This window comes from Artemia sp. Qi Xiang Cuo, chromosome 8, assembly GCF_049724085.1.
Source record: "Artemia sp. Qi Xiang Cuo chromosome 8, ASM4972408v1, whole genome shotgun sequence".
Taxonomy (NCBI): Eukaryota; Metazoa; Arthropoda; class Branchiopoda; order Anostraca; family Artemiidae; genus Artemia; species Artemia sp. Qi Xiang Cuo.
The window spans coordinates 49905800-49924384 of NC_142801.1; the positions used below are offsets into that span (position 1 = coordinate 49905800).

General features: G+C 36.7%; 1 protein-coding gene across 1 annotated transcript in view; it reads left to right on the plus strand.

Annotated features, from left to right (window-relative positions):
* The first annotated feature begins 3833 nt into the window (after positions 1-3833).
* Positions 3834-18585, plus strand: part of LOC148949513 (uncharacterized) — a 31600-nt gene continuing 16848 nt past the window's right edge. Inside the window, exon 1 of the mRNA XM_089093002.1 lies at positions 3834-4121. The gene's annotated coding sequence lies outside the window, so the exon portion shown is untranslated. The remainder of the gene's footprint in view (positions 4122-18585) is intronic.

Sequence of the window (18585 nt, forward strand, 5' to 3'; positions counted from 1 at the left end):
AACTGACACTTTCCCTTCCCCTAGCTCTTTCTTCAACAATGGTAATTGCCTCCATTCTCTGTTTAGGGCTTGAACTTCCAGCAAACCATTGAAACAGTCCTTGAATATGCAGAAAAGAGGTATTATAGAAGGAACTGATCCGGATAAAGCAGTTTCTGGAGATAACCAGTCTAGCATTCGAAGCAAGGGGTCTTCACTGTTTACTCTTCGCTTCATTTCAGAGCACAGCTTGATATAAAACGCAAGGAAATTTTTCTTTGTCGCAGCTAGCTGTCTGTCTTGAAGTTTCCGACTTTAAATCTGATCAATTGCAAAGAGCTCAAATTCGGCTCCAAAATGCATATCCGTCTCCATAGCTTTGAAGTTTCTTGGGTTTGAAAAATCTATTTCGAAGACTGAACGTATGGCCAAAAGCTCGTCTTTGATATAATTTCTTGCCAGTTCGGAGAAAGTATTACCCACGCTTTTTAAAAGTTTGTGAACTTTCACTTCTGCACTCTGGAATTCCAGATTCAGGCCGTTTATAATAGGAAGAACAAAATTCAGAAAAAGATAATAAAGCTTGACTTCGGGATCGATCAAAGCTGTATAAAGCTTCGCTGCCGTTTGATCCCGACCTTCATTCGCAGGTAAGGCGAAAAACAACGTCAGAGCAGTCCACTGTTCCACCAGCCTCTGAGAGACGGCCTCAAACGCTAGCCAGCGAGTTGCAGATGGGTACAGGAGTGCATACTCGGCTACTTCACAGAACTTTTGGAATTCCTTATACTCACGGAGTCGTTTGGCACAATTAGATAAGTACGGGTATATATTATTTCTGAATATGAAGATTTATGTAGGTAACAGCTCACAAGCACTAGCAGAGCATAGTTCAAAACTGTGACAGATGCATCCGAAAATAGCCAGCCAGGGAATATCTTTCTTTATGAGGGCTGCAAGGCCGTTGTTCTTCCCAAGCCTCACATTTGCATTATCAGATGCAAATCTTATGCAGTTCTTTATTGTCATCTTCTTCTCACTTAAAGTCTTATAGATCAAGTTTTTAATTTCCATTGCTGTTGTATCCCCAACTTCTGGAATGGCCAAAAAGTCTTCCTTGATTCCGCATGTAGTGTTGTCATAGTAGCGAACGATGATGACTAAGTATTTTGTCCCACACTTATCAGTGCTTTCGTCAACCATAAGCGAAAAGAGCAATTTTTCCAATCTTGAGCTCAGCTGGCTGATGGCGTATGGGGCAATTACGTTTTTGATTGGTCCAGTGGTTTTAGTTCTTTCACATGCAAGAAGCTTTACTACTGATGAATCAGGGATACATTTTTTCAGCAATTCGGGCAAGCTGTCCATAATACTCATTTCCTTGGATTTTGATGCTACCCAGGCTGACATTGCCAACTCTAAAGCTGTCACCTGTTGGCTAATTAGTTCTCTTTCCTTTGCTGCTCCTGATAAAGTAAACTCATTGGTTTGGTCATCAGCAATACGCACTTGGTTCTTCATACTAACAACTTTGGATATGTGACTTTCCCTCAGTGAATGTCTACGTAAAATGGATAGGCCACCAGTAATGATCTTTTCGCAAAACCTACACCAAGATTTTGTCCTATCCCTTGGATATCTTTGCAGCCAGACCTGAAAGTTTTTATCTTCTATCCATTTTGTACTGAATTTCTGTATTTTCACTGGCTTTGGTGGTTTGTTTCTGCTGATTCGTCGTTTTATCACATTTAATTGTTCATTCTCTTCACCTTCAATGTCATTTGCAGTTTCTTCACAGTCGCTGGCACTAGCTTCAGATTTATTGGCTTCGTCTCCAGATTCATTAGCTAGATAGAGAATTTTTATAAGAGCAGTGACTCTAACCGGTTGTCCATATATCAAACCAGTGGCGTAACTAAGGGGGACAAGCAGGGGCCCTTTGCAGCACAAGTTTAGTTTTTATGGGTATTTGCTTCTCTAAAAGAGGTATCTAAGAGAGGAAGAAAGAAAAATAAAAGAGACAAAGAAACTTCTAGATCCTAAATTTCAAAATTTGTTGAATATTCGCTGCACAATATTGCTCTTGGAGATTATTTGCTTCCTGACAAAGCTGTTTCAGGGGCTAATTTAAAGAAAATATTAAAACTGGGGTAGTTGAGCCAGAATTTTCAATTTCATGCTAGGCTTGTTCCAAGCGTCATGGTCACTTTTTTGACATTATGCCCCCTTACCATTCTGAGGTACCATATATAACTGTATAAATACATTTCATTGTTGTGTCGAATCTTGTGATGACATTCTTTCTTGTATTATTCTTACATGTGATCATATTGTAAAGTGAGAATTTGATTGGTTGATTTTTTTAATATATTCCCAGGGCTATATCCCGGACCATCAGGGGGGTGGGTGTATTTTCAGAAAAGGGGCCATGATATTTGGAAATAGTATAAAATAAAGAACTGAATGGTGCTGCTTTTGTGTGTTTAGCGTGTTTTCTTCAGGAAAGGACAATCACTAAATATTTGGCATTAGAAAAAGACAACTAGACTAGTGCCCATTTTTATGGAGAAAATAAACACTCTTGTATCTGTTAAGGTAGGCTTAAAGTTTACTTAAAGACTGATTCTTAGGGACCATTTAGGTTGGGCTGGGGCCCCAAGCACCTGAAAACGTAAATTTCGTCGAATTTCTCGGCATTTCCTTATTAAATTATAGGATTTTTATTATCCCCCCTAATTTTTTTAATTAAATCATTTGCAGTTCGTTTTTATTAACTCACTGATCTTTTTGTTCAATCTTCCATTTATTTCTTTGTACCACAATTTTTTTTAATTTGTGAATTTTTTTCAACCACTCCCGTATGTTCAGTTACTTTCCACTTTTATCAGTAAAGCACAACGGTAAGAGCACTTCCTAATGCTGTGTTAACATAGGTTTTAATCTTGGATGAGCCACGATATTTTTTTTTTTTAACTAGAAAATTAAAAATTTGAAAATATTTTTTTTTTCCATAATCTATAAACATAAGTGAAAATCCCGGGCAAAAATCGATTCGTTTTTGCATAATCTGATCTTTTTCACTTGTTTTCCTCAATTCATCGACTTTTCGTTTATGCATTTAAAACCTAGATAAATTTGGTGTTTATGTTATGTAAAATCCAATGCTTTCTGTGCCCCTCGTGTTCATATACATTCATATATTCTTGAGAAAAAAAATAATTCTCTACTTTTTAGTTCATTTTGAAAATGAGTTTAACTTTTTCTTTATTGTTTGACCTCCTCCCCTAAAAATTATTTGTACGTCTGGACCTGTGAAACCCATCAAAACAGCTATAGGCTAACATCCTAGGTGTTGAATTGTGTGGTTGAAGAAATAATCTTCTTTTATTTCTTGCTTTCTTTTGGTTGGGAGTTATGATTCAAATTACAAACGGAAAAAAGGCATTTTATGTAAAATAACTGATGTTTCGTATAGGAACTGAAAACAATGATTGAAATATTTTTTGTTTGATAAAATAAAAACAAAAAAAAAATTTTTTCACTCAGAATTCCTCAAATCTTCATGTTGGAGCGATGCAAATTTAAGGCTGGAGAAAGTGAGACTGAGACCAAGTCACTCTAAAAAATTAAACGGGAAGGGAGCAATTAAAATGATTTTTTGGGTCTTTTTAAGAAGCTGGATTTATTAAGATCGGTTTTTATTGAAATTTAACAATAAATAAAATCTAGTTGGTTATCTTGGTTATCATTGTTGGTTATTATTTCTAATATGCTTGTAAAATTGCCCTTTTCGGTCTAAAGTACTACTTTTGACAAAAAGTATTGAAAAAGTACTGCTTTTGCAGAAAGTATTCAAGAAGTTCTACTTTGATCAAAAAGTACTAAAAGTAGTACTTTGGTACTACCCGTGGCAACTCTGGCTGAAGCTTCGAACCTGCTGAAACTAGACGAAAAACTAGAAACAAGACGAGAACTGAGAACAGCCCGTGTTCGAACCCACTGGCCTGAAAACGTGGCTAAGAACTGAGTTAATTTTGGTCATAATCATCACTCCCGTAGTCACATCCTGCCCGCCATTTGAAGCAGGGTTGGTGCAAATTATTTTCAGGTCCCTCATTAGGGACCTGAAAATTTGCTGTCTGGTAAACTTTGTTGAATATTATATATAGACTAATTAGGTAATTCGCTCTGATTGAGCAAAGTTGTGAAGCTGAAAATAGGTAGGCTACTGGAGTTCCACTAGCAGTTATTGGCATGCAGACAATTATTTGGCCAGATAGTCTATGCAAATATTATTGCAGTTTGCTAAATTAGTTTGAGACCTATTTAATTTTCGAAAATATACAAGCTCTGAAAATCAACTTCTGAAGAATCCAATTAAATTAACTTGATGGGCAAAATGGAAGTATATAGGCTATAGGCCTATCGCCTTTTTGTTTAGCATAGCCTAGTTAACCAGTAGCACAATTCTGGGAGGTTGGCATATGCTATTACTCAATATCCCTAGACATTAGTAACTAGATCATTCTACTCTTCTGAATAAAACAGCTGTCACAAAATTTTGGGTAAAATTCTACTTTACCTACTTTGGGTTATCTTGGATAGGGGTTAGGTTAGGAAAATGAAACTTAAAGGGATGGGTCTACAGGCTAAAGGGTCAATATTTACCAAATCATATTATTGAGTTTCAAATAAAGTGAATATACCATTTGATGCCTTTTTTTATGATGATTAAGAATATAATAAGAATTTATATCGTAAATGAATTTCAGCCCCCCCCCCCCTATAGACGCTATAACAAACCCTAAATTTGCCTTTTTTGGGGGTAGGGGCGTAAATTAATTTACGATAGAAATGCTTAGCCTATTATATTTGTAATCAGCATAAAAAAAGGCACCAAATGGTGTATTCACTTTAGTCCTAACTCAATAATATGATTTGGTATATTTTGACCAGCTAAAGTATGTCATGGGAAGGTATTTTGAAGTACCTACCTCAACTCCTTCTCCCTCTAGAGGGTCTTGACCTTAGATGACCTTTAGAAATTTGTGGGTTATAAAAGTGAAACCTTGCAAAATAGATCTTCTGCTTAAATGAAGTAAAACAAAATTGTTTGCTGCTTAACAAGTTTGCTCAATCCCAATTTATAAGATTTTAAAGATATGTAAATACATTTCCTAAATTTTTAAAAATTTGGCTTAAAATCTACTCAAATAACAGGAATTGCATTTTCAACTGACAACTGAAAATCAATGTAAAATATTGTTTTGTCAAAATTTCAATAGGTAATAGACCTGTCATGTAGGCATATTTCAGGGCCCTCTAGAGAGAAAGAGTAGAGGTAGGTACTTCAAAATACCAGTAAAGTTCTACCAAATCATATTATTGAGTTAGGACAAAAGTGAATACACCATTCAATGCCTTTTTTTATGCTGATTACGAATATAATAGGGTAAAAGACCTCTTTTTGGGAAAGACCACTTTTCTTTGGCATTCTGGAAAAATAGCAATGGGTTTTTGGACCACCCCTTTTTGCTACAATATGAAGCAATGTGAGGGCAGTAACAAGAACCCTGCCTTCTTAGTCAAATTTTCACCAATGATTTGTCAGCATAAATTGAAAATGTGGTCTGTGTTTTGAAAAGCAATTGAAAAGAAAAATTATATTTAAATATTTGTTACATATAGAACAGATATCAAGCAACGAAAATTACGTTTTTAGAATTAGAAGACAATCTGCTTTCTGTTAAAATGTGAATAAAATTAAAACTTCAAAAGGATATGTAGGCTACATCAAAATAGGATTATTGGTATTTCTAGAAAGAGGTCCTTGACGGTAAGTAAATAGATCAATAGTTTCAACTGGTTGATCTTAAATAATCTGAATAATAACCATATTGATGCACAGTTTAGACCTTTAGCTATTCATTAATATACCCAATCCTTCTCAATTCCTCTTTAGTAACAAGATGTGAGGGTTTTAGTTTTCACAATTTTGCTCAATTGTATACTGGTTTTTTACCCTAATCATTTCTATTGGAAATTAATTTCAGCCCCCCCCCCCCCTATATATGCCAATTCAGGGTTAGGTCTATATATGGGGGAGGGGCTGAAATTCATTTCTGATAGAAATGATTATTGTATTTGTTATCAGCATAAAAAAAGGCATCAAATGGTGTATTCACTTTATTTCTAAATCAATAATATGATTTGGTAGAACTTTACCAATACCTTCCCGGGACACACTTTAGCCAGTAGACCCATTGCTGAAAGTTTCATTTTCCCAACTTAACCCCTTTCCAAGATGGCCAAAAGTAGCTATAGTAGAATTTTACCAAATTTTGACTAGATTTGTCTCAACATTGAATGTGCTTGGGAGGAGGGCTACTTGATCTCTTCTGTCTGTTGATGCTTCAAAATGGTGCTAGAACTTTTAATTTCTTATCAAATTAGCTCCTTTTCAAACTACTTTTTTCTTATCAAACTAGGCTATTGAAAAGTTTCAATAGCCTAGTATTTCTAGATGGTATACCACCAGATGGCTAATTTGACAGTGTATATATAGCCTATACAAATCTTTAAATTAGCCAACTAGTATTTTAAGCCTAGGAGTCTGGACAAAAGGAAACATGTCAAGAATAAAATTCCTACTTCATATTCTGTAGAATAGGCCTAATCTTTGCCTAGTTAACACATTTTGCAGGGAAAGAGCCTTCATCTTCACTTCTTTGCTGGTTTTTCCAGTTTGTCTAAGAATTTCATGAATTTTTTAGAGCCTATATATTCACAGAATATATACCCCCACCCCCCTACTGTGTAAAATTTACCTAGAATTGCAGCCTCAATCTAAATATAACATCCATTTGCAACACAAATGAACTTTACTCCCATATTAGCCATGTGGTGGATGTCCGCCCATCTAAAAAGGACATCCACCACATGGCAACATTTGCTGTTATATATATATATGTACATTAATTTTTGTTTTTTCTTCCTTTCAAGTTTTCTTATTCTCTTGTCTTTTTCTCTTGTCTTTTTCTGTTCCTTTATATATTTCCTTGTCTCTTACCTTCATTTTTCTTCCTTTTTTCAAGTGAGTAAATTATCTTGTGAATATTTGTATAATTTCTCTGTAAAATTGTTTATTTGTTTTGATAAGTCAAAACAAATATTTTTGTAAGTTGAGAAATTTGACCTCTATATATTTATTTGTCTGACTATCTGCCTTAGTTTATTTTGCATTCCACAGTTTACTGTCCACTCCCTGTGTCTATCTTTTGTAATAAAGCAGAAAGAAATGTGTTTTGTAAATTCTGATGTTTTTTGGCCTTAAAACTGAGTTGTTTTTTTTTTTACTGTAATTTGAAACAAACTATTTCTAGAGCATTACAGTAGGCACATGCTGTCATGGCATCTATATTTAGTAATGTTCAAATATATCTTCAGACAAACCATGGTAAATACACATCTAAATCTGTATCTTGTGTCTTCGAAAATATACATAAGTAGCCAAGTCTTTCCAAATATACTGTTCTTTGCCATGACTATTGTCCCCCCTCTCTAATGGGGAAAGATATATCCCTAGGCTGTGCACAATACTTGGAAATGCATGATTAAAATGGAAGCAATCCTAAAAATATGAATCATAGAGATTTCTGCATACTATGAACTAAGGATTTTTAGTGTTTTCTTGTGAAGTATTAAACATCTAGGGCTATATGTGGCTTCCTTGGAGGGGAGAATAATTGGTGGAGGGGTGCAGTGTGACCTCCCCATTCAGTAATCTTTCAAAGTTATGGCTGCTACCATGCCAATTGTCCTGTACCTCCCCACCCTAAGAGGGCCAGAGATACCCTGCGTTATAACTTGTGATTGAATGAGCCATTTTTGAAGTTTCTTGAACAACCTCTTCTATACAAAGTGACCTGGTCAAAAAAAAAAACAAAAAAAAAACATTGTGCCAACATCTTTATGATTAATTAAAAGAAAAACTTTTATGACAAAAGAAAATCTTTTGAGAAAAAAGCTACTTTCCCAAAAAAACTTGCAGAAAGAGGGGCACATAATAGTACCCAAAACAAACAGAAATTACCATAAACAGGAGTTGGGCTAATGCCCCCTATACCTTCTAAAAACCTTATTGTCATTTTTGCTTTACTGAAAACAATTTTTATATCCAGCTTTGTCTTCTTATTTGTTATAACATTAAACAAGATAAAAGAAAATCATTGCAATAACCAGATTACTGAAAAGAACAAGTGAATGAAGATAGGAAGTGTAGGTATCTCCTAGCTGGGCAAGATTTCAGTTACATAGTCTCTTTTTTTGTTTACAATTGACAAAAAAAAAACATTAAACTGAACTACTTTTCTTGTGATGATGGTTGTTGAAATATCAAGCAAAGGCTCATTCTTTGGCAAAAAAAAAACTGGATTGAAATTTGAACCAAAGCCACATTTTGAAAAACAATAACCTGTTTTTTTATATGTCTTTCTAGACTATAAGGAACTAAATATAAGGGGAAAGTATCATCTAGGAGAGGCTTAGAGAAACTAAGGTTTTATTTTGAAAAACAGTGAAAGGGATTATTGCTAATAGACACATACTGTCATAACAAAAGTAAAGACAAGTACTCTCCCATCTTTTTAATTTTAACCATAGATGCCACAAACTGACGTTTTAGACATGTAGATCAGACATTGCACTGGTGACATCCATTCACAAATGTTCCACACACAGGGTTGCTAAAGTATATAATTTAAAAATTTAGGGGGTATTTTCTCTCTTTTTTTTCAATTTTTTAGTGAAAATTCTATAATATGTATTTTTCTTTGAAAATACAAAAAAATATAAGAATTTCAAATTTTAGGAGAAGGAATAAAGGCTCCTATCCTAAATAAACACCCCTGCCTGGCACTAAAGGGTTTGACTTTAATAATTATGGAAATATCAGTAGGTTAAATTAATGTTTTTTGTTTTTCTTTTACAAGCATAAAAGACAATTTGGATAACAAGTGCCCAGAAATTCAAGGCAGCTTAGGATTTTTGGGGCTTGGCTACAAGCCCCAAAAATTCTAAATCCTTCTCTTACTTGTTTGCTTCTCTTACTTGTGTGCTTCTCAGAATAGTTTAGTTGACTTGAAGCTGGTTGGCCTAAAAGTAACAGAACTTTGCTTTGTTTACCCTTCCGTACATTTTAGTATACCTGGAAAGACAAGCATGAAGCAGTTTAGGGTGGGCATAAAGAACTACAAAATTGCCAACTGTTAGGTGACCCTTATGATAGACCTAGGTTGACCTAAGTGTTGAACCAAAAGGAATATGAAACTTAAAAGATTTGGATCCTTGGTGGTTCAACATGGGAGATAGGGACTGAAAGCTGCTGATGCCAGTTACAATGTAATGTCTGGTCACTTCATTAAAAAAGTAGAAAATATCAGAGCAAATTGGATGTTTGATAAGACAATATGATTAAAGTTTAATTTTTCTGCAAGTTATGATTAGTCAGCATTTGTTTTTATTTTTCAAGAATCATTTTAAATCAAAATGGAAGGAAGGATGGAGAGGATGGTGATTTTACCTGTCTGTCGGGGACAAGCCCTAGTATAATTGATTTCGTTTTGGTTAGTATTGAGCTCAAGGCCCTGACAGTTGATGTTGAGGTTCTTAGGGTTGTAGCCTCTGACCACTTACCAGTTGAGATTAAGCTTTGCCTTGGAAGCAGAGTTCCACGGAATAAAAAGGTGATAGTCTTGCTAGTAGGGTTACAAAGGATGTTTGTTTTTTAGGGAAGTTTTTAAGAGTGAATGGAGTAAAGAGGAGCTGGAGTTGATGAAAGAGGAGTTTTTGAGGCCTGAAATAATTGAGAAAGTTATTAGATTTGGTAAATGCTTGCTCTGTAGAGGAAGAAAGGCAGTTTGTTTTTACAGTTTAAGAAAAGGAGAAGGGAATATAATAGGCTAAAATAGAGGAAATATGATGAAACAAGAGATATAGATGAAATTTTGGAAGATTTAGTTTTGGTGATTTATGAGTGTGCTTGTGTGCCAGAGAAACCAAATATGAAAGGGAAAAATAGTTTTATGTAGTTCTTTTAAAAAGGGGTTGGAGGATTTATTATTCATTTTATTCAAAAACAAGACATAGCTCTTGTGGGCAAAGCCCAAAAATGATGTCTCTTAGTCATAATTAGCAAAATAAAATTGTCTGATAAAACTTTGTCAGGGTAAATAAACTAAAGGATAAAAACACTTGAGATTGAGAATAAAATTATCTGATAAAACTTCATCAGGATAAAATAAACTAAACAATAAAAACACTAGAGATCATTGTAATATTTCACAAAGTTTGGCCAAAGCTTTTACTGTAGCGCATGGTGTTACAGTGGACTTGGGTTAGTTTTGGAACCTTCTCAGCCACTTCCCTGGGGGAACAAGATCTTATAGGAACAAAAGGTGGGGGAAGGAATGATTGGTAGATGGGATGTTGAAGGAGGGAGGAGCCAAATATTTGGCATAATTTTCCTCAGTGGGAAGAAAGGGATTCAAGTTTAAATTCCTTGAGGTAAAAGGAGTAAGGTAGAGGGGAACCCCCATAAATCATTTGCAGTGATCTCTTCTGAACTTGTTCTATTTTATAAATTTCATCCTGGGTAAGGGCAAAGTGCCAAACCGGACAAGCATATTCAACTGAGGGGCATATGAAAGTGTGAAATATTAGTTTCAGCTTGTCCTTAGAAACTCGAAATTTTTCAGTGTTTTTAGCATTTGGATTGTGCTGTTAGGTTTTTTTTACAATTGTCTTTGTATTCTCCTGCCATGAGAGGTCAGAAGAAATCACCTCACCAAGTAAAGTTATTTTATGGCTTATTAGCTCAGAAGCGATAGGAGGTTTGAAAGACAGTTGAGTATTCTGAAGAAAAGAAAATATAGTGACTGAGCATTTGTCTTTATTCATGACCATATTTAGTTCAGCCCCCTCTGAGGTAACTTGGTCGATGAAACCAGCAGCATTGCTCTTCGAATCCTTAGATACGATTTCCTTTAAGGACAAGTCGTCAACGTATTTCCATCTGTCCTCCAGCTCAGCAGCAATTTCATTTATCATGAAGAGGAAGCCCAGTGGCCTGATCACAGTTCCTTGTGGAATTCCACAAAAAACTGGCAGAGAAGTGGAAAATTGGTCTTTATACTTCACAGTTTGCTCTCTATTTGTTAAAATGCTCTTGATGATTTTAATACTAAAGCAGGGTATATTTTTTTCTGCCATTTTTCCTAAAAGGATTTTGTGATTAACAAGGTCAAATGCTTTTTGAAATTAATTGCAATTAAATTTATCCATTTTCCAGGTTCATCCAGGTGTTTTAAAATAAAATCAATTAAATTAATGAGGTAATGAACTGTCAAACACTTAGGGATGTTACCAAATTGTTCTTGGTCAGTTACTTTCAGAAGATATTTTTTCAGCCATGCGGCAACAAAGCTTTTGTATATTCTGCTAAAAACTGAAGTAACTGTGATCGGCCGGACACCAGAGAAATCATTAGCTGCTCCTTTCTTTGGAATGGGAGTAATCAACCCTTTCTTCCATTTCTTTGGAAAATATCCAGTTTTGTTATATTACTTAAAATTATCTGAAGGGGAAATGATAATTCTTTAGCAATTGCTTTAATGAGAGCAACTGGAATGTCAAAAGGAGCAACAGAAGTTCTTTTTAATGAAGGGAGTTTATGGATTATAATTGCCGATGAAATATCAGCAATTAAATTATCATCTGAAGAAGTAGTTAAATTTACTTGAGGATCCTCAGGTAGAAGAAGGGGGTAAGACTGCACAATTGAAGCAAAATGGGCATTTAAATCATTTGCAGTTTTCTCTAGAGGTCAACTGGGGTCAATTTCATGACTCCCTCATGAAGTCAACTGGTTGAGAGCTTTTGCCAGTCAGACTTGTTACTTTACAGAAAAACTGTGACGGCTTGGGCTCCAAAAGATGGTCAAATTCATTTTCATAGTAATTTGCTTGTGCCTTTTTGATTTTCCATTTTATTTGGTTTGCCAACTGTTTTGCTTGGTTCACTTGACCTTTTCATATTAGGTGCAATTTATGTTTTATCAGTTACTTTATTTTTGAATTTACGTATGGTTTATCACTAGAACAGAATTTAGTCTTACGTTGAGGAAAGCACTCGAAAAATTTTTAATTTATCTTATTATGGAATTCTTCTACTTGGGAATCCAATTTTTTAGCTGAAGAGACCGCGACCCAGTTTTCTCCATTTATCCAGTCGCCAAATTGCAGCAGACCATGGTCAGTGATCGGCCATGGTCAGTGTCTGAATATTTAATTTTTACTTTTTCCAAGGGGTTCCACTGTAACATATAATGATAACTTCCACCAAGTGGTGCTAGTTTACTTGGATTCTGGTAATATTCCAAAAGATTTGTCAGGATTACATCGAGAGAAGTATTCCCCTTAGTTGTTGGGAAATCAACTAGAGTTTTAAGGTTAAGTGACCTGGCCAGCGATTTTCTTTCGAGCTCGTAAGTATCTACAAGCATTACTATTCCAAAATATGAGTGAATTCTTTGGACGTATTCTGTTGATTCCTGCAGCTTCTCCCAAAAAGGTATTCTTGCTGCAGCTGGCTGAGCAGGTGAAAAATAGAAAACGCACACTGCTACGGCAGAGAGTGGCCTAGAGAGTTGCTTAGGTTGGGCTTAGACCCAAATAATTTCATCATTATCTTCAAGAAAAGGTATATTTAAAAGCTGAGGTTTAAAATGGTGTCATAATTCCTCCTCCTTTTTTCCCAAGAGGATGGTCATCAGGACAAAGTTTAATAAAAGAAGAAAAGTTAGGAACCCTCAATAAATTAAGATCTTGCCAATGGACCTTGGAAACACAAATAACAGATGAGCCAAGCATTTGAGCTGTAGTCTGAAGTTCAGTAAATTTCTCTAGATTTAAACTTTTGGCGTTGCTGTAAAGGAAAGAAGGAAACACGTAACGTTTGTCATGAAACTCCCAGGAAAAAGGTATAGTTTGGAATTTCTTGCCCCCTATCATGACTGGGGCAGCAACAGGATTATTTAAACTGAAGTCACCAACAATTTCTTCCTTCTGCAGGGAAAGGGGTAAAGGGGAGGGGAATAGAATAAGGACAGGGCTGGTTGTCTGTTGATTTTATGATTGAATGTTGATTTTATGATTGACTGTTGATGAAAAGGGCTAGGTGGGGGCGGAGGCGGGCAGGGTTCTAAGAGGCTCCTGAGATGTGTCATAGGAGGGGTGGTGTACTGAAAAGGGTTGCTGGATTCCCCAGGAAGGTGGACCTGCGTTTGAACCCAAGAGTGTCCCCTCTTTTCTAGACCCCAAGAGGGTTTGTTTTGGATTTTCTGCTGTTGCGTTGTCAAAAGTGGGCATTTTTTGATGAGCTTATGTCAGTACGGTTAAAATGCACTAGTCTACAATTTCATCTAAGCATCTAAAATGAGGGCACATTTCTATATGATCAAGGACACATTCAATACTACTACATGACTTGGCAAGAAACTATAGCATGGATGTAGGAACTGGCAGTGAATACCAAATTTACATGCTCCTTCTTTGAAAAATTTACACACCCCTTTTGACTTGGGCTGTTCAGGGCAACAATGAATGGATTGAAAAAATAGCTCCAATAAGGGTGTTTTGACCATTTCACTTGCTTACACAAAGGGATCACAACTGTTTGGAATTGACCTCAATAGGATTTTGTATGCCAAAGCAATTTTGCATCTATCACAGAGTATGTATTTTAACCTTATAATTGGATAATTATAATATATTTACTATGTGTTCTTCCCATACAAAATTTTACCTTATTAAAGTCTTTGGGGCGGGGGCGGCGTAGTTGGCTGAAGGAAGAAAACTAGCGTAGACAGTAGGAGAGGGGGAGGGTGAGGTTGGAGACTCATCCAATACGGGGCGAAACTTCACTTATCTCTTCTGTTCCCGATTTAGGAGATTAGAAAGACTCATTGGGATGTAGAATGTTGGACCATTTGAGTTGTGGAAGACGTTAAAATACTCAAAAATACTTTATATTTTCAGTTATTGCAGGATTGATTTCATAGATTGTGGAATGGCCCATCATTTGGGTGAACATCAACTCATAATATGCAATTTTGATTAATTGTTCCGTGTTATGTGCATATATTATTCTATATATGTTATTTTGAGTTATACTTTTATCGCATTGTGCTCATTTTTAGGCTTGAGATAAAAACTGAAACCTTAGCGGAGACAGTGGTGGGGGGAAGTCTCCCCCCTCTATGCATAATTGAGCAGCCACAGAGAAAGTAATACAAATGAAATTAATCTGTCTTTAGAAAATGTCTTCAAAAGACACGAACAAAATCGTCTAAAGGAACCTGAAGTGCTATCTCCGACATTTCCATTGATTCTTTATTCCCGTTACTTTCAGATGTAAAATTTAGAATATTATCGAATGAGTTTAGTCATCCCCTCCCTGAATAATTTTCATTTGGAAAACTCACCCCTGGGAAATTCCTTCCTCCTCAAAGAAAATTTTCTTTTCCTGCTGATAAATCCCCCCCCCCCCCCGTTAAATTCCACCCAGCAGAAATATCCTGCCGTGGAAAATGCTCCCTCAAACATATTCCCCTCAGATAATTTCTGATATTCATAAAAATGGAAGCTGAAATTTCTACTCAACTTCTTAGGTCAGAAGCAATGCTATAGCGTTACCTTATTAAAGAGCCATAAGGGTTCAATGAATTATTAGTTATTTATTTTTCCAGGGGCACTTTATGTGGAAGAGGTGGTCGCATAAACTTTGGAACGGGGTTCATTGAATTACAAATTAAAATTTATAGTGCCCTTACACCAGGGGTGGATCCAGGATTTTTGAGGGGGGGGCAAAATAGGTTGATCCGATAAACTTGCGTTAGGAGCAAGTTTAATTAACGCAATCTTGCGTTAATTAAGAAAATTACATTACTCTAGACTACGTTAGGGGAAGGCGCCCCTCCCCTGGATTCCCCACTGCCTTACACTCTCTTTCTTTCCTTGTTAGGGGTAAAGAAGATCGCTAATAGGTGTGTGTTAATGCCAAAACATTCTAACTCTCATTGCGCCTTCAGGTATAAACAGAATTAGTTCAAAGGGAAGGGTGGGGAAAAAGGGCGTAGGGGGGGGGTATTTGTCCTTTGATCGATTTTGACTCGTAAGAGCTGGACTAGAACTTCCAATTTCCAATAAAATTAGCCCTCTTTGAAGTTTATACGAGAATCGCTTCCTCCCCCCGGGCCCTGGGGGTTTTTGTCGACGCCAGAGTTTTGTTACTTAACCTTTCAACTATTTTTAACAAAATTTTTATCTGATGCATTTAGGGCGTGGAGGAGGGAGGAGTGCTAGTTGCCCTCCAATCTCTTTTGACTCTTAAAAAGTGAACAAGAACTTTTCAATTTCCAATCAAATGAGCCATCTATAAAGTTTATCCGAATATCCCTTCCATAAGAAATAATATGAAGGATTCGGAGAATCCTGAAATTACAACCCTTGCCCTGACGGCTATGGGAGAGTCGTCATCCTCAAAGACCTAATTTCCAGACCTTAAAACTACGTTTAATAAAATGGTTGTCTCAAAATTTTGATTGGATGTGTTTGGAGAAAAGGTGGGCGTAAGAGGGGGGTTAGCTGCGCTCAAATCACTTTCGACTATTAAAAAGGTTACTAGCCCTTGGAATTTCCAATCGAATGAGCCTTTTTTGAAGTTTCTACGACACTGCCTTCTATAAAAACCTTATATGCCCCCAGCGTATAACTTAACCCTTGCCTTGGGGGTTGTGGGGGAGTGTCCTCCTCAAAAACATATTTTCTATGTGAAAATCAACTACGCTGAACAAAATGGCTATCTAAACATTTCGATTGGATGTGTTTGGGGGAATGATGGGCATGGGGGGGCTAGTTGCCCTCCAATCACTTTTTACTTAAAAAGGGCACTAGCCCTTTGAATTACCAATCGAATGAGCCTTTTTTAAAGTTTCGATGACAACGCCTTCTACAAAACCTTATATGCCCCAGGGCATAACTTAAAACACTTGCCCTAAGGGTTGTGGGGGAGTGTCCTCCTTCAAAACATATTTTCTATCTGGAAATCAACTACGCTGAACAAAATAGCTGTCTCAAAATTTTCATTGGATGTTTTTGGGGGGATGATGGGCGTGTCACGAGGGGGGGGGGGCGCAAGTTGCCCTCCAATCACTTTTGACTATTAAAAATGGGCACTAGCTTTTTGAATTTCAAATCGAATGAGCCTTTTTTGAAGTTTCTACGACAACGCCTTCTACAAAAACCTTATATACCGCCAGGGCATAACTTAAAACCCTTGCCCTGAGGGTTGTGGGGGATTGTCCTCCTCAAAACATATTTTATATCTGGAAATAAACTACGCTGAACAAAATGGCTATCTCAAAATTTTGTTTGGATGTGTTTGGGGGAATGATGGGCGTGGGGGAGCTAGTTGCGCTCCAATCACTTTTGACCATTAAAAAGGGCACTATCCCTTTGAATTTCCAATCGAATGAGCCTTTCTTGAAGTTTGTACCACAATGCCTTCTATAAAAACCTTATATGCCCCCAGGGCATAACTTTAAACCCTTGCCGTGAGGGTTGTGGGGGATTGTCCTCCTCAAAACATTTTCTATCGGGAAATCAACTACGCTGAACTAAATAGCTATCTCAAAACTTTGATTGGATGTATTTGGGGGAATAATGGGCGTGTGGGCGGGACTGGTTGCCCTCCAATGACTTTCGACTATTAAAAAGGGCACTATCCCTTGGAATTTCCAATCGAATGAGCCTTTTTTGAACTTTCTACGTCAACGCCTTCTATAAAAACCTTATAGTCCCCCAGGGCATAACTTAAAACCCTTGCCCTGAGGGTTGTGGGGGAGTGTCCTCCTCAAAAACATATTTTCTATCTGAAAATCAACTACGCTGAACAATATGACTATCTCAAAATTTTGATTAGATGTGTTCGGGGGAATGAGGGGCGGGGGGGGGGAGGTTAGTTGCCCTCCAATCACTTTTGACTATTAAAAAGTGCACTATCCCTTTGAATTTTCAATCGAGTGAACTTTTTTTGAAGTTTCTACGACAACGCCTTCTATAAAAACCTTATATTATTATTATGATTTTATTACCCATTATTAAACATACAAAATGTTGTAAATGGAGTACAAGAAAAGAAAAAAAAGTAACATCAAATAACAACAAAATATCCAAAGAAAACTCAACTACAGAAAAACAAGAACATTCCTATGACAAACAAAAAAGACAAATTTAAGTTATTGCAACATATAATGAAGAGAGGCTTGGTTCAAACGCCTTTGCAAATGGAACACGGTGATTCAGTACAACTATAAGTGGGTCGGCTATACCATACTTCAGAGATATATTCGAATTCCTCATCCAAACTGGAAGACGAAGCAGATACTTGCCATATCTGTAGAAAATAGACCGAATATTGCGGCGATCAGACGAAGTAAATATTTTCCAAAACGGAGATAGGGCTCGCACATGTGGCAAAACAAAAGCATTATACACCCTTGCAAGTAGAAAGCGGTTAAAGTGGCACTTCATTGAAACGAGAATTCCATAAGCTCTGCGTGTCTTTACAGCGAACAATGAAACAAGGCAATCACGGGTTTCTTTAAGATCGTTACAAATTGGAAGGCTGAGGTACATAATCTTAGACGAAGACTTAATCGTATAAATATCGAAAATGACATCAACTGGTACACTATCTTTAACGCGGCTATTAAATACGAGAACTTCACTCTTCTGGGGATTGAAAGAAAGACCTATGTTACCATACTCCTTACTCAAAACACGGAAAGTCTCTTCGATGCCTATAAGTTCTCTACTCGCGTTCAAAATGTCGTCGGCATAATCAATCAGCAAAACATTGAGACCTCTAAACATACATGTAGACTGAACCGGTTCTTGCGATGAAATAACACTATTATTGAAAAGCGGTGGTGAAGTAAGTGCTCCTTGGCGTATTCCCTTCTCTACGGGTATAAGACTAGAAGATAGGGTTTAAGCATTAACACAAGGTACATTTACACACGCTTTTAAATTACTATACATATTCCTCAGTGCGCGTATAATAGACAAATCCACGCCACGTTTCCGGGCCGACAACATGTCGGCCCGGGCATATTAAGATATGCCCCCAGGGCATAACTTAAAACCCTTGCCCTGATGGTTGTGGGGGAGTGTCCTCCTCAAAAACACATTTTCTATCTGGAAATCAACTATGCTGAACAAAATGACTGTCTCAAAATTTTGATTGGATTTGTTTGGGGGAATGATGGGCGTCGGGGGGGGGGGGGGGGTTCTAGTTGCCCTCCAATCACTTTCAATTATTAAAAAGGGCACTAGCTTTTTGAATTTTCAAACAAATGAGCCTGTTTTGAAGTTTCTACGACAACGGCTTCTATAAAAACCTTATATGCCCCCAGGGTATAACTTAAAACCCTTGCCCTGAGGGTTGTAGGGGAGTGTCATCCTCAAAAATATATTTTCTATCTGGAAA